Source organism: Sciurus vulgaris (assembly GCF_902686455.1).
Source record: "Sciurus vulgaris genome assembly, chromosome: 17".
Classification (NCBI taxonomy): domain Eukaryota; kingdom Metazoa; phylum Chordata; class Mammalia; order Rodentia; family Sciuridae; genus Sciurus; species Sciurus vulgaris.
The window spans coordinates 42,694,368-42,708,291 of NC_136478.1; positions in this window are offsets into that span (position 1 = coordinate 42,694,368).

Sequence of the window (13,924 nt, forward strand, 5' to 3'; positions counted from 1 at the left end):
GGACTGGATATTTTCATTCAGCAAAGATTTCATAATTCTAAAGACATTTTGACAACTGATACTTAGATAACTAGTCCCGAGGAGCAGCAAAAACCCCAAAGAAAGTGAAGTAGAAATAATTCTTCTCAAAAGGAAACATGACAGGCGCGGATGCACGAGAAGAAAAATTTACAATTATCAAGTCTAACTAAAGAAGTAATATTGAGGTATAAAAACCATATACAGATGTAAAAGGGGTTTTATTATAGTATGAATAAATTAAAAATACCTTTTGACTTGGTTAATGTAAAGGAAGAGAAAAATCTGTTGTCTTTACCAGTTCTGTGTGTCTTCTAAAATCAGACAAAATTTTAAACCAGCAAGCTGAAAGAAACCTCACCAGATTCCCAATCTATCTTTCTAAACCACTTCCATCTTCTACTTTTTAGATAGATACTTCTGTTTTAAAACAAACAAAAAACCCTAAAAGCTTGAAATAGAATTTTTTAGATAGTCATCATACTAACCAACAAAAGCAAGAAAAAATAGAGTTGAAGTTTTCATTGAACATAATTTTTTTAGGCTTTATGAAAGAAAGATGGAGGACTGACCTGTGGTCATCTCCTCTCTCTCTCAAGACCATACTAAAAATTTAAGGAAATTTAAACAAATGTGTAAGTTCATGAAGAGAAAGATAACAAAAAAAAAAAATCCTGTACATACTGAATTAAGAAGAGATTTACCATCTGTCTGATGTATCTGAAAACAAGAACAACAAAAAAGAAATACCCTACCTGTGGATGGATGTGTCAAGTACTAATGTGTGAAAGACAATGTGAACCAAGGCATTCTGGTTTACACCAAAAGATGGGGAACATACACTCTTCTCTATCCATTGAATGCAGCTATAGAAATGTTGATGGCATGCATAGATCAGTTATTCAAGGACTCCAAAAAGAAAAAAATAGATGGAGTTTCTGCACTATTCAGTTGTTATAAATTAAAATGTCAAACTTTACGAAGTCTGACCTGAGATTATACATTATTTGGGGATGTTTCTTTTCTGACTCTGCCCAGAGTCCAACCTGAGAAAACCATCCATGTTTTCTTACTGGATCATCTCTTGTAACTGTTCATCTGTGTGTTGAGAGCTTTTATCATTGAAGGATGTGTTTCTAGATCAACATCCCTGACACTTCACCTAGAGATATAGCCTTCTGAGTTTTGCAGATCTGTAGGTCTCTCTTCAAAAACCCTCACCTTTCACAGACCCAGGGCCTTGCGTGTAGCAGGGAGAACTCAGGACTCCAGGTGTCTGAAAATTATCACACAGCCCTAGATACCTACTTAGTAGCAAAAGGATTTCAGGATACCTAGTCTATCCTATTGCTGAAAATGAAAAGAATCAGGCTTTCTTTTTTATTTTCCACTTTCTCTAGCTTTTACACTACCTGATTTCAAAATACAGATGCTCCTTGACATACAGTGGGATTACATCCTAATTAACCCATTGTAACTTTAAAATATCCTATGTCAAAACTGCATTTCATAGACCTAACCCATCAGCACCGTAGCTTAGCAACACAGTGCATCGTAGTATCAGTTGCTGACCCTGACTGAGAACTGACTGAAAGCTATGGCTCGCTGCTGCTGCCCAGCATCACAAGACAATTTTATACTATATATCAGTGACCTATAAAAGATTAAAATTCAAAAAATTGTTCAGTTCCTACAGATTACTTATCACTTCTGTATCACTTTTGTACTGTTCAAAAGTTGAAAAATGATAAGTCAAATCATGATAAGTTGAGGACTGTCCATATACTGAAAAGCTATATTAATCAAAATAGCATGGTACTGGCTAGAAACAGACACCTAGACCAATGCAAGAGAACAGAGAACCCAGAAATAAATGTACACATTTACAGTCAATTGATTTTTTTATGAACTTTCAAAGAACACACAATGGAGAAAGGACAGCTTCTTCAATAAGTGATGGTGGAAAAGCAGAATATTCATATATAGAAGAATGAAAATCTTATTTTACACCATAAACGAAAATCAACTTCAAATGAGTTGAAGTCGTAAAAACATTAAACCCCCAACCTATAAAAATACTAGAAGAAATATTAACTAAAAGCTTGTTGATATTGGTCCAGATGGTGGTTTCTTGGTCAAGACTCTAAAAGTACAGTCAATAAAAGAAAAATTTGATAAATGACATTATGTAAAACTAAAAACTTCTTCAGAGAGTAGGAATCAATCCACAAAGTGAAGAGACAACCTATGGAATGGAGAAAATATTTGCAAACCAAGCATGTGATAAGGGGTTAACATCCAGAATACATAAAGGAACTCAAGCTACTCAATAGCAAAAAATCAGAACAAATAGCCTGATTAAAAATTGGACAGACGACCTGAAGACATTTCTCAAAAGAGGATATAAATAGCCAACAGGTATATGAAAAAGTATTCAACATAACTAATCATTGGACAAATGCAAATGAAAACCACAATTAGATATAACCTTATACCCTTTAGAATGGATATTATCCAAAAGACAAAAGATAACAAGTGTCAATGAGGACGTGGTGGAAAGGGAACGCTTGTACACTGTTAGTGGGACTACATGTTAATAGAGCTATCATGGAAAATAGTATGGAGGTTCCTAAAAAATGTCAAAATAAAGGTACTATAGGATCTAGCAATCCCACTACTGGGTGAGCATTCCAAGGAAAAGAAATCAGTATGTCAGAAAGACATCTGCATTCACGTGTTGGTTGCAGCCCAGATATGGAAGCAACTCAAGTGATGGATGAATGGATAAAGAATGGATAAATACAGTGAAATGCCATTCACCCTTTTTTTTAAAAAAAAGGAAGTGATGTCATTTGCAACAGCATAGATGAACAGGAGAACATTACAATCAGTGAAATAAGCCAGGCACAGAGAAATAAAAACTGCATGATCTCACTTATATGTGGAATCTAAAAAGGTTGGATTCATTTGAAGAAGAGAATAGAATGGTAGTTACCAGCAGGGGAAGTTGGGGGGCAATAGGACAAAGTTTCAATAGAACAGGAGAAATAAGTTCTGGAGATCTATTGTATAGCATGATGGCTATAGTTAATAAATGTGTATTATATACTTAGAATAATGTATTATATTACCTGGAAGGTAAGGTCTTAAATGCTCTCACCATGAAAAAAAATGATGACTATATTAATTAGCTGATTGTGGTAATCATTTCACAGTGTATGCAAACATCAAAACATTACACTGTGGGGTTTCAAGATGGCAGACTAGAGGGTGGCTGCATTTCATGTTGCTCCAGGCAGGACTCAGGATTCAAAGAGGAGATATCGAGAGACTTGGGACCAACTCAAAGCAGCCAGGTGAGTCTCTCCCGTTGGGGAGGCGTCCCAGATGGGGCGGTAGTCCCGGAACACAGGGAACTTTGTGAAGTAGAGTTGCCCAAAGAGACACCCCTCCCCCGGCTGGAGCAGTGAACTCAGACAACTGGGAGCATCGTTGAGGAGGCCGCTCAGCACAGTGCTTGGACTCAGAGCAACCACTGGGGCTCTGGGCGGCTGCCCAGAGGAGGAGCTGTGCAGCGAGCTGTTTGGACTCAGAGTGACCACTCCTGAACACCAGGGCTTGCCCAGAGGAGGAGGAGGAGGAGCGCAGTGGGTCGCTTGGACTCGGAGTGACTGTACCAGAGCTACAGGCGGTTGCCAGAGGAAGAACTGCTTGGCGAGCTGTTTGGACTCAGAGCGACCGCTCCTGAACACCCGGGGGGCTGCCCGAAGGAGGAGGAGGAACGAGGTGGGTCACTTGGACTCGGAGTGACTGCTCAGGGCTACGGGCGGTTGGCGGGAGGAGGAGGCACGCAGTGAGTTGCTTGGACTCCTAGTGACCGCACCAGAACACCGAGCGGCTGTACGGAGGAAGAGGCATGCGGCGGGTCACTGGGACTCGGAGCGACTGTACGGGGCTCCAGGTGGCTGATCAGAGGAGGGACCACATAGCCAGGTGATTAGGTGCAGAGCAGGGTCCCAAGACCTAGGAGGCTTCTTGGTGGAAGAGCCCCACAGAGACATGCTTAGGGGCAGAGTGAAGGTTCCAGGACTGCAGGCAGATTCTCTGAGGAGAGGCAGCCTAAGGAGACTCGTCTGCGAAGGGTGAGGCTCCCAGGCCCAGGAGGTAGGTCCGGGCCCCTGGGAACATTGCAGAGGAAGGCAGCCCAGCACAGGTGGTAGTTGTAGATTGAGGGGAACCTCTAGGAGGGGAACTGACCAGAGAGACCTCCCCTCCGGGTGAGTCTTCCTGCCGGATAAGGTTTTCCCACAAGGATGGTAAAACCAGAGACACAGGCCCAAACAGGCCTTGCCTCAGCCCACAGCCTAGTTCCGCTTTGATGACCATTGGTCAACAAGTGGAGGCACCTCTGCCCACTAGCAGGGAATATACCCCACCTGAAGGCCACCACCCCTAGAGAGGCAGCTTCCTTGTGGAGCACTGCATTATCAACTTCCTTCAAGACTTCAGGCTACTGAAGGCTAAGAGGGGATATACTAGAAATCTTCAGGGACATTATAAGTCAATAGAGGAAATCTGCAATATCATAGCGGTCCACTGATACCTGAACAATATGAGAAAACAAGGGAAGAAAATGCCCCAAACAAATCTAGATGTTACATCAATAAAATCCAATGACAGCATGGCAGATGAAATGACAGAAAGGGAGTTCAGAATGTACATAATTAAAATGATCAGGGAAGAAAACAATGAGATGAAAGAGCAAATGCCAGCATTGAATGATCACACCAATCGACAGTTAAAAGAGCAAATGCAGGAAGCAAAAGATCATTTCAATAAAGAGAGATATTGAAAAAAAAAAACAAACAGAAATCCTTGAAATGAAGGAAACAATAAACCAAATTAAGAACTCCATAGAAAGCATAACCAATAGGATAGAACACCTGGAAGGCAGAACCTCAGATATTGAAGACAAAATATTTAACCTTGAAAACAAAGTAGAACAAACAGAGAAGATGGTATGAAATCATGAACAGAATCTACAAGAACTATGGGATATCATGAAAAGGCCAAATTTAAGAATTATTGGGATTGAGGAAGGCTTAGAGAAACAAACCAAAGGAATGAACAATCTATTCAATGAAATAATATCAGAAAATTTCCCAAATCTGAAGAATGAAATGGAAAATCAAGTTCAAGAGGCTTATAGGACTCCAAATACACAAAATTACAACAGACCCACACCAAGGCACATTATAATGAAAATACCTAACATACAAAATAAAGACAGAATTTAAAAGGCTGTGAGAGAAAAGAACCAAATTACATTCAGGGGGAAACCAATACGGATGTCAGCAGATTTTTCAATCCAGACCCTAAAAGCTAGAAGGGCCTGGAACAACATTTTTCAAGCCCTGAAAGAAAATGGATGCCAATCAAGCATCTTATGCCCAGCAAAACTTACCTTCAAATTTGATGATGAAATAAAATCCTTCCATGACAAACAAAAGCTAAAAGAATTTACAAAAAGAAAGACAGCATTACAGAACATTCTCAGCAAAATATTCCATGAGGAAGAGATGAAAAACAAAGAAGCAAATCAGCAAAGGGAGGAATTATCCTAAAGGAATTGTCAAATAAAGGAGGAACCAATTCGTGTCAAATAAATAAATAAAATAAAATAAATGAACCAAACGACTGGCAATACAAATCATATCTCAATAATAACCCTGAATGTTAATGGCCTGAATTCATCAATCAAAAAACATAAACTGGCAGATTGGATTAAAAAGAAAAATCCAACAATATGTTGCCTACAAGAGACTCACCTCATAGAAAAAGATACCCATAGACTAAAGGTGAAAGGATGGGAAAAAACATACCATGCACATGGACTCAGCAAAAAAGCTAGAGTATCCATCCTCATTTCAGATAATGTGGACTTCAAGCCAAAGTTAGTCAGAAGGGATAAAGAAGGTCATTTCATATTGCTTAAGGGAAGCATAAATCAGTAAGACATAACAATCATAAACATCTATGCCCCAAACAGTGGCTCATCCATGTATGTCAAACAAATCCTTCTCAATTTCAGAAACCAAATAGATCATAACACAATAATACTAGGTGATTTTAACACTCTTCTCTCACCACTGGACCGATCTTCCAAACAAAAATTGAACAAAGAAACCATAGATCTCAATAACACAATCAATAATTTAGACTTAACAGACATTTACAGAATATACCATCCAACCAAGAATGAAGACTTTCTTCTCAGCAGCACATGGATCCTTCTCTAAAATAGACCATATATTATGCCACAAAGCTAATGTTAGCAAATACAAGAAGATAGAGACACTACCTTGTATTCTATCAGATCATAATGGATTGAAGTTAGAAATAAATGAAAGAGTAAAAACAGAAACTACTCCAACACCTGGAGATTAAACAATATGCTATTATATGATGAATGGATAACAGAAGATATTAGGAAGGAAATTAAAAAATTCTTAGAGGTAAATGAGAACAAAGAAACATCATATCAAAATCTCTGGGACACTATGAAAGCAATACTTAGAGGAAAATTTATTTCATGGAGCGCATTTAATAAAAGAAGTAAAACTCAACAAATAAACAACCTAACACTACAGCTCAAAGCCCTAGAAAAAGAAGAACAGACCAGCACCAAAAGTAGTAGAAGACAGGAAATAGTTAAACTCAGAGCTGAAATCAACGAAATTGAAACGAAAGAAACAATACAAAAAATTGACAAAATAAATAGTTGGTTCTTTGAAAAAATAAACCAAATTGATAAATCTTTAGCCACACTAACAAAGAGAAGATGAGAGAAAACCCAAATCACTAAAATTCGGAATGAACAAGGAAATACCACAACAGATACGATTGAAATACAAAACATAATTAGAAGCTATTTTGAAAATCTATACTCCAACAAAATAGAAAATTTCGAAGACATCGACAGGTTTCTAGAGACATATGAATTGCCTAAACTGAACGAGGAGGACATACACAATTTAAATAGACCAATTTCAAGTAATTAAATAGAAGTCATCAAAAGCCTACCAACAAAGAAAAGTCCGGGACCAGATGGGTTCTCAGACGAGTTCTACAAAACCTTTAAAGAAGAGCTCATTCCAATACTCCTCAAAGTATTCCATAAAACAGAAGAGGAGGGAACCCTCCCAAACTCATTCTATGAAGCCAATATTACCCTGATACCTAAACCAGACAGAGACTCATCAAGGAAAGAAAATTTCAGACCAATATCCTTAATGAACATCGACACAAAAATTCTCAACAAAATTTTAGCAAATCGCATACAAAAACATATTTAAAAGATAGTGCCCCACAATCAAGTGGGTTTCATCCCAGGGATGCAAGGTTGGTTCAACATCCGGAAACAATAAATGTAATTCACCATATCAATAGACTTAAAGTCAAGAATCACATGATTATTTCAATAGATGCAGAAAAAGCATTTGATAAAATACAGCACCCCTTCATGCTCAAAACACTAGAAAATATAGGGATAGTGGGAACATTCCTTAACATTGTAAAGGCCATCTATGCTAAGCCCATGGCTAATATCATTCTAAATGGTGAAAAACTGAAAGCATTCCCCCTAAAAACTGGAACAAGACAGGGATGCCCTCTTTCACCACTTCTATTCAATGTCATCCTTGAAACTCTAGCCAGAGCAATTAGACAGACCAAAGAAATTAAAGGGATACCAATAGGAAAAGAAGAACTCAAACTATCCCTATTTGCTGATGATATGATTATATACTTAGAGGAACCAGGAAATTCCACCAGAAAACTTTTAGAACTCATAAGTGAATTCAGTAAAGTAGTGGGATACAAGATCAATGCACATAAATCTAATGCATTTTTATACATAAGTGATGAATCTTTGGAAAGAATAATTAGGAAAACTACCCCATTCACAATAGCCTTGAAATAAATAAAATACTTGGGAATCAATCTCACAAAAGAGGTGAAAGAACTCTACAATGAGAACTACAGAACACTAAAGAAAGAAATTAAAGAAAACCTTAGAAGATGGAAAGATCCCCCATGTTCTTGGATAGGAAGAATTAATATTGTCAAAATGGCCATACTACCAAAAGTGCTATACAGATTCAATGCAATTCCAATTAAAATCCCAATGACGTACCTTACAGAAATAGAACAAGCAATTATGAAATTCATCTGGAAGAATAAGAAACCCAGAATAGCTAAAGCAATCCTTAGCAGAAAGAGTGAAGCAGGAGGTATCGCAATACCAGATCTTCAACTCTACTACAAAGCAATAGTAACAAAAACGGCATGGTATTGGTACCAAAATAGAAAGGTAGATCAATGGTACAGAATAGAGGACACGGACACAAACCCAAATAAATACAATTTTCTCATACTTTCTCATACTAGACAAAGGGGCCAAAAATATGCAATGGAGAAAAGATAGCCTCTTCAACAAATGGTGCTGGGAGAATTGGAAATCCATATGCAACAGAATGAAACTAAACCCATATCTCTCACCATGCACGAAACTAAACTCAAAATGGATTAAGGACCTTGAAATCAGACCAGAGACCCTGCATCTTATAGAAGAAAAAGTAGGTCCAGATCTTCAACTTGTTGGCTTAGGACCAGACTTCCTTAACAGGACTCCCATAGCACAAGAAATAAAAGTAAGAATCAATAACTGGGATAGATTCAAACTAAAAAGCTTTCTCTCAGCAAAGGAAACTATCAGCAATGCGAAGAAAGAGCCTACAGAGTGGGAGAATATCTTTGCCACTCATACTTCAGATAGAGCACTAATCTCCAGAATCTATAAAGAACTCAAAAAACTCTGCACCAAGAATGCAAATAATCCAATCGACAAATGGGCTAAGGAAATGAATAGACACTTCACAGAAGAAGATCTACAAACAATCAACAAACATATGAAAAAATGTTCAACATCTCTCGTAATAAGAGAAATGCAAATCAAAACCACCCTAAGATTCCATCTCACCCCAATTAGAATGGCAATTATCAAGAATACAAGCAACAACAGGTGTTGGAGAGGATGTGGGGAAAAAGGTACACTCATACATTGCATGTGGGGCTGCAAATTAGTGCAGCCACTCTGGAAAGCAGTGTGGAGATTCCTTAGAAAACTTGGAATGGACCCACCATTTGACCCAGCTATCCCACTCCTTGGCCTATACCCAAAGGACTTAAAACCAGCATACTACAGAGATACAGCCACATCAATGTTCATAGCTGCTCAATTCACAATAGCCAGATTGTGGAACCAACCTAGATGTCCTTCAATTGATGAATGGATAAAGAAACTGTGGTATATATATATATATATATATACAATGGAATATTACTCAGCCATAAAGAATGATAAAATTATGGCATTTGCAGGCAAATGGATGAAATTGGAGAATATCATGCTAAGTGAGATAAGCCAATCTCAAAAAACCAAAGGACGAATGATATCGCTAATAAGTGGATGATGACACATAATGGGGGGTCGGGAGGGGTTAGTGTTAGGGTTAGAGTTAGGGTTAGGGAGGGGGGCAAGAATGGAGGAAGGAAGGACTGTATAGAGGGTAAAGAGGGGTGGGAGGAATGGGGGGAAGGGAAAAAATAACTGAATGAATCAAACAACATTACCCTATGTAAATTTATGATTACACAAATGGTATGCCTTTACGCCATGTGCAAACAGAGAAACAACATGCATCCCATTTGTTTACAATTTTTAAAAAATTACACTGTACTTTGAAATACAACAATTTCTTATTTGTCAATCATACCTCAGTGAAGCAGAAAACAGACAACTGAAGCTAATTCTCTTTAAAAAAAAAAACATCTCTTTTTAAAATGGTCATTTGAACATATGTATCCACTTTCACTCTCTCCCTAAACCTCACTAAAATTATAGTAATTTTCTCAAAAAATGAATAAATAAAATGCATAAACCTGTAAGAAGAGGAAGGCTAACAAAAGAAACAATAACAACAAACTTTTGAAAGTTGGAAAGCAGGTACAGCAGTGACTTACCAGGGCTGGGGATGTAGGTCAGTGGTACAGTGCTAATAATAATAATAAACCTTACCTATGCAGCACTGAAAAGCACACCCATATAATGTCAAACCTTTATAAAACAGACAGACTTCAGCATTTGTGGGTCTCAATTTGCTTTTTACTATTGGGTACTATTTCCCCAACTTACATGAAATTTCTTGAGAAGAGAATCTCTATATTATCCAACTTTAAAATGTTTCACAGCATCAGACTCCAATTAGGTAATTACTTAAGCACTTTCATTGGGTTGGTTTGTAGACTACATACCCAACGGACCTTCATGAAAGCCAATTAGCTAAAATCCAACTAGCAGTCAAAATTAAAGGGAGAACATCTCTCTTCTGCCATTTTAGGTCCTGCCACCAAAACATGTGCCAGTCATCCTGAATGACAGCAAGTGGCATATCGGAGACCCATCTATCTATTTACTGCAGGGTGACCTGACTAGTTTAGCATTTAGCAATCAGACTTCTAAGTAGCAATAAACCCCATGCTGAGTAGGCAACAGATGAAAAAAAAAAAAAAAAGATGCCTTTTATGGCACTTCATGATAATGGCTTTATTGCCAAAAGCCATATTAGCAGAAGATGGAAGATTCAATTTATAGAATCTCCTGAATGTCTGTATGTTCAGCAACAGCCTGTTTATGCCCAAAAAGAGATTGGAGCCTGTGGAAAATGTATTTGAAGAACAACCCACAATGGTACTCTGCGAGGCCACGTCAGAGTCCATATTCTTTTCTTTTTCAAGTCAAAAGGAGACAAAAATCAACCAAATAAATGAGTGTATCTCATCCTAAACTTCAGAGCCAGCGCGAAGCAGTCAGAGTTAGAACCATCTCACTCATTGTGATGATCTGAAAGTCACTTAAGACAACTCAGAGGACTGCCAGGAAAACTTCCTTCTTTTTGAGACAACAAAAACAGATGGAAAACTGCTGAAATGGCTCAAGTATGTGGCACTTTTATAACATTTATGTGGCTCTTGAAAAAAAAACCAGCTTTAATTGACTTTTTGCTTCCCTTGGCCTAGTTCTGTCAAAACCTCTTATGGTTTCTTTTTTCTAGGGTTTGAAGTTGGAGAATAAACCATTCAGGTTGTACCTTTAATTATGAAGCAATGAAATCCTTCTTCACAGGTTGTTGCCAAAAAAGCAAAGGAGAAGGGTAGTGAAAGAAAAAACTTAATAGAAAATCTACTTTTAAAGATGGTATTGAATATAAAACAAACAGATGGAATAAACTAGCCATAAATTTCTTTTCTTCTGTGTGTGGGAGGGCGGGGTACTGGGAATTGAACCCAGGTGGGCTCTACCACTGAGCTCTATCCCCAGCCACAGTCCCTTTTTAGAAATAATTTTGGGTGATCAAGGCTGGACTCAAACTTGACATCCTCCTGCCTCAGCGTCTGGAGTCTCTGGGATTATAGGTGTGCACCACCATGCCAGGCTCCTAAGTCCTCTCGACATGACTTTAAAGCCTCTGTAAACTTTCTCCCTATTTGGTATGCTGAGATGTTTCAGTTCATTTTGTATATTTTCTGCCCTGAATCTAGAATCAGTCATTTCTCCAAGAACCTTGGTTTCTTTAGCAGGAAATGGTATTTTAAGACTTGTGTTGGTCAGATTTCTGTCACTATAACAAATAGCTGGAAGAATCAACTTATAAATAAAAAAGGTTTGTTTTGGTTCAGTGTTGGAAGTTTCCACTGGCTCCATTGATTTTGGGCCTGTGTTGAGGCAGCACATGAAGGCAGGAGCATGAGGATGAGCCAAATCAGTCACTTCATGGCCAGGGAGCAAGGAGAGAGAGGAAGGGAATGAGGTCCCACAATCCCCTTCAGGTGTGTTCCCAATCCAATGACCTAGAGACTCCCCCAGGCCCCACCTCACAAAGTTTCTACCACCTCCTGATAATGCCATCCGGGGGAGCAAGTCTTTAACAGATGGCTCTCTAGGGAACATTTAAGATCCAAACTATAGCAAGGCTACATTCTGGGCACTGGGAATACTCATTGCTATGCCTTCAGTCAGAACTACAAATATACATATACATGAGCACATGCACACACACACACACACACACAAACACACACACTCTTAATATTTCTTAAAAAAATACTATAACTCATGAGTTTACATTGATAATTTCTCATTTAAACACAAAAACTCTTTTTTCACATCTTTTCTGTATTACATCTCTACCTCCTTTCTTCGCATACTGGAAACACTAGTACTCTAAAATACAAGCGATAATAGAACTAGAGTATCTCTTAATTATTCGCCTTATCCCATGTTATATATGCAACTATGTAAAATTAATGATACTAATATTACCACCACCCACCTGATCATTGAGAACAGTTTAATTCTTTTGTATATTTTCCCCTTTCTGCCATCTTTTACAGTTGGAGTGAATCTACGATGTCAGAATATGTAGACATTACATACCATACTCTTTCTCTTTTGTCTTCATTTTAGACTAGGTTCTAGACATAACCTGTATGTTTAATGCCTACCACCAGCCCTCATTTTGGTCTAATCTTCTGGGTTGTCTGAAGCTCTGTCTAGTAGATTCATCAAGAAAAAATTCATGGAAACACTATTTTCTGCAAATCAACAACAGTAATTTTCACACTTCAAAGTCAATTTTTCTGCATAAAATATCTTTGGTTCATATTTTCCCTTGAGTCTCTTAAACATAGTACAAACTGGCATGAAGTAGTGCTGTTAAAAAGAACTCTGATTATAATTGAACAGACTTTCTCATCTAAGTCACTGGGTCTTCCTTCTTAGATAATCAAAGGAATTATGTTTCTTTCAAGTCCAATTAATTTACTAGAATACATCTTGGTGTTGGTCATTGTGGGTTATACATTTTGAATCAATATTCTCAGGTCCATGGTGAACTTTTTAATATGCAACTTCAATTTTTTTTTTCAATTTTAGGAGAATTTTATAAAATTATAGCTTTTATTGTTTGTTCTCTCTTTGCCTTAGTTTTCTTCTTCAGGAACTCCTTTGCCTGTCTTCTATATTTCTCACTTCTTCTATACTATTATCTTTCTCTTCTTTTTTTATGTTTTTCTCCTTGCAGCTATTGTTAAGACATTCCCTATTGTTTTATGTGCTTATATATTTTCCAATTTAATATTTATTTCTAAAATTATTCTCTCTCTCTCTCTCTTTTTTTTTTTTTTTTTTTTTTTTTTTTTTGGTACTAGGAATTGAACTTAGGGCCCCTCAACCACTGAGCCACATCCCCAGCCCTTTTTATATTTTACTTAGAGACAGGGTCTTGCTAAGTTGCTTCAGGCCCCACTAAGTTGCTGAGACTGGCTTTGAACTTGAGATCCTCCCGCCTCATCCTCCCCAGTGCCTGGGATTGCAGGCATGCACCACCTTGCCTGGCTTAAATTATTCTTCTTAGCTTTTTTACTCTATTCTGCCAGCTTTTCTAATCCTGATGCATTTTGTTCTTTTGTGTCTTTTACAATTTTCTTAGTATCTTTACCTCGTTCTGAAATAGAAGGTTACAGTTTGGGCTTATTTTGTGGGCATGCTTTTATATGTGCTTTCATTGTGAGAAGGGATGTTAAATCTTTAAAAAAAAATAATGATTTGGTATGGGATTTCACCTTCATTGCTTGCTCGTTTTTATGTACCATTAGTTTTCCTGAAATCTGAAAAGAAGGAGGGCCTCAGGTACCTTTCCTAACTTCACGGAGCCCCACCTCTGTTATTTTCCTGAAACATTCCAAAATATAGAGTCTTGTTGTTTGAAACTTCCTGGCTCTATCC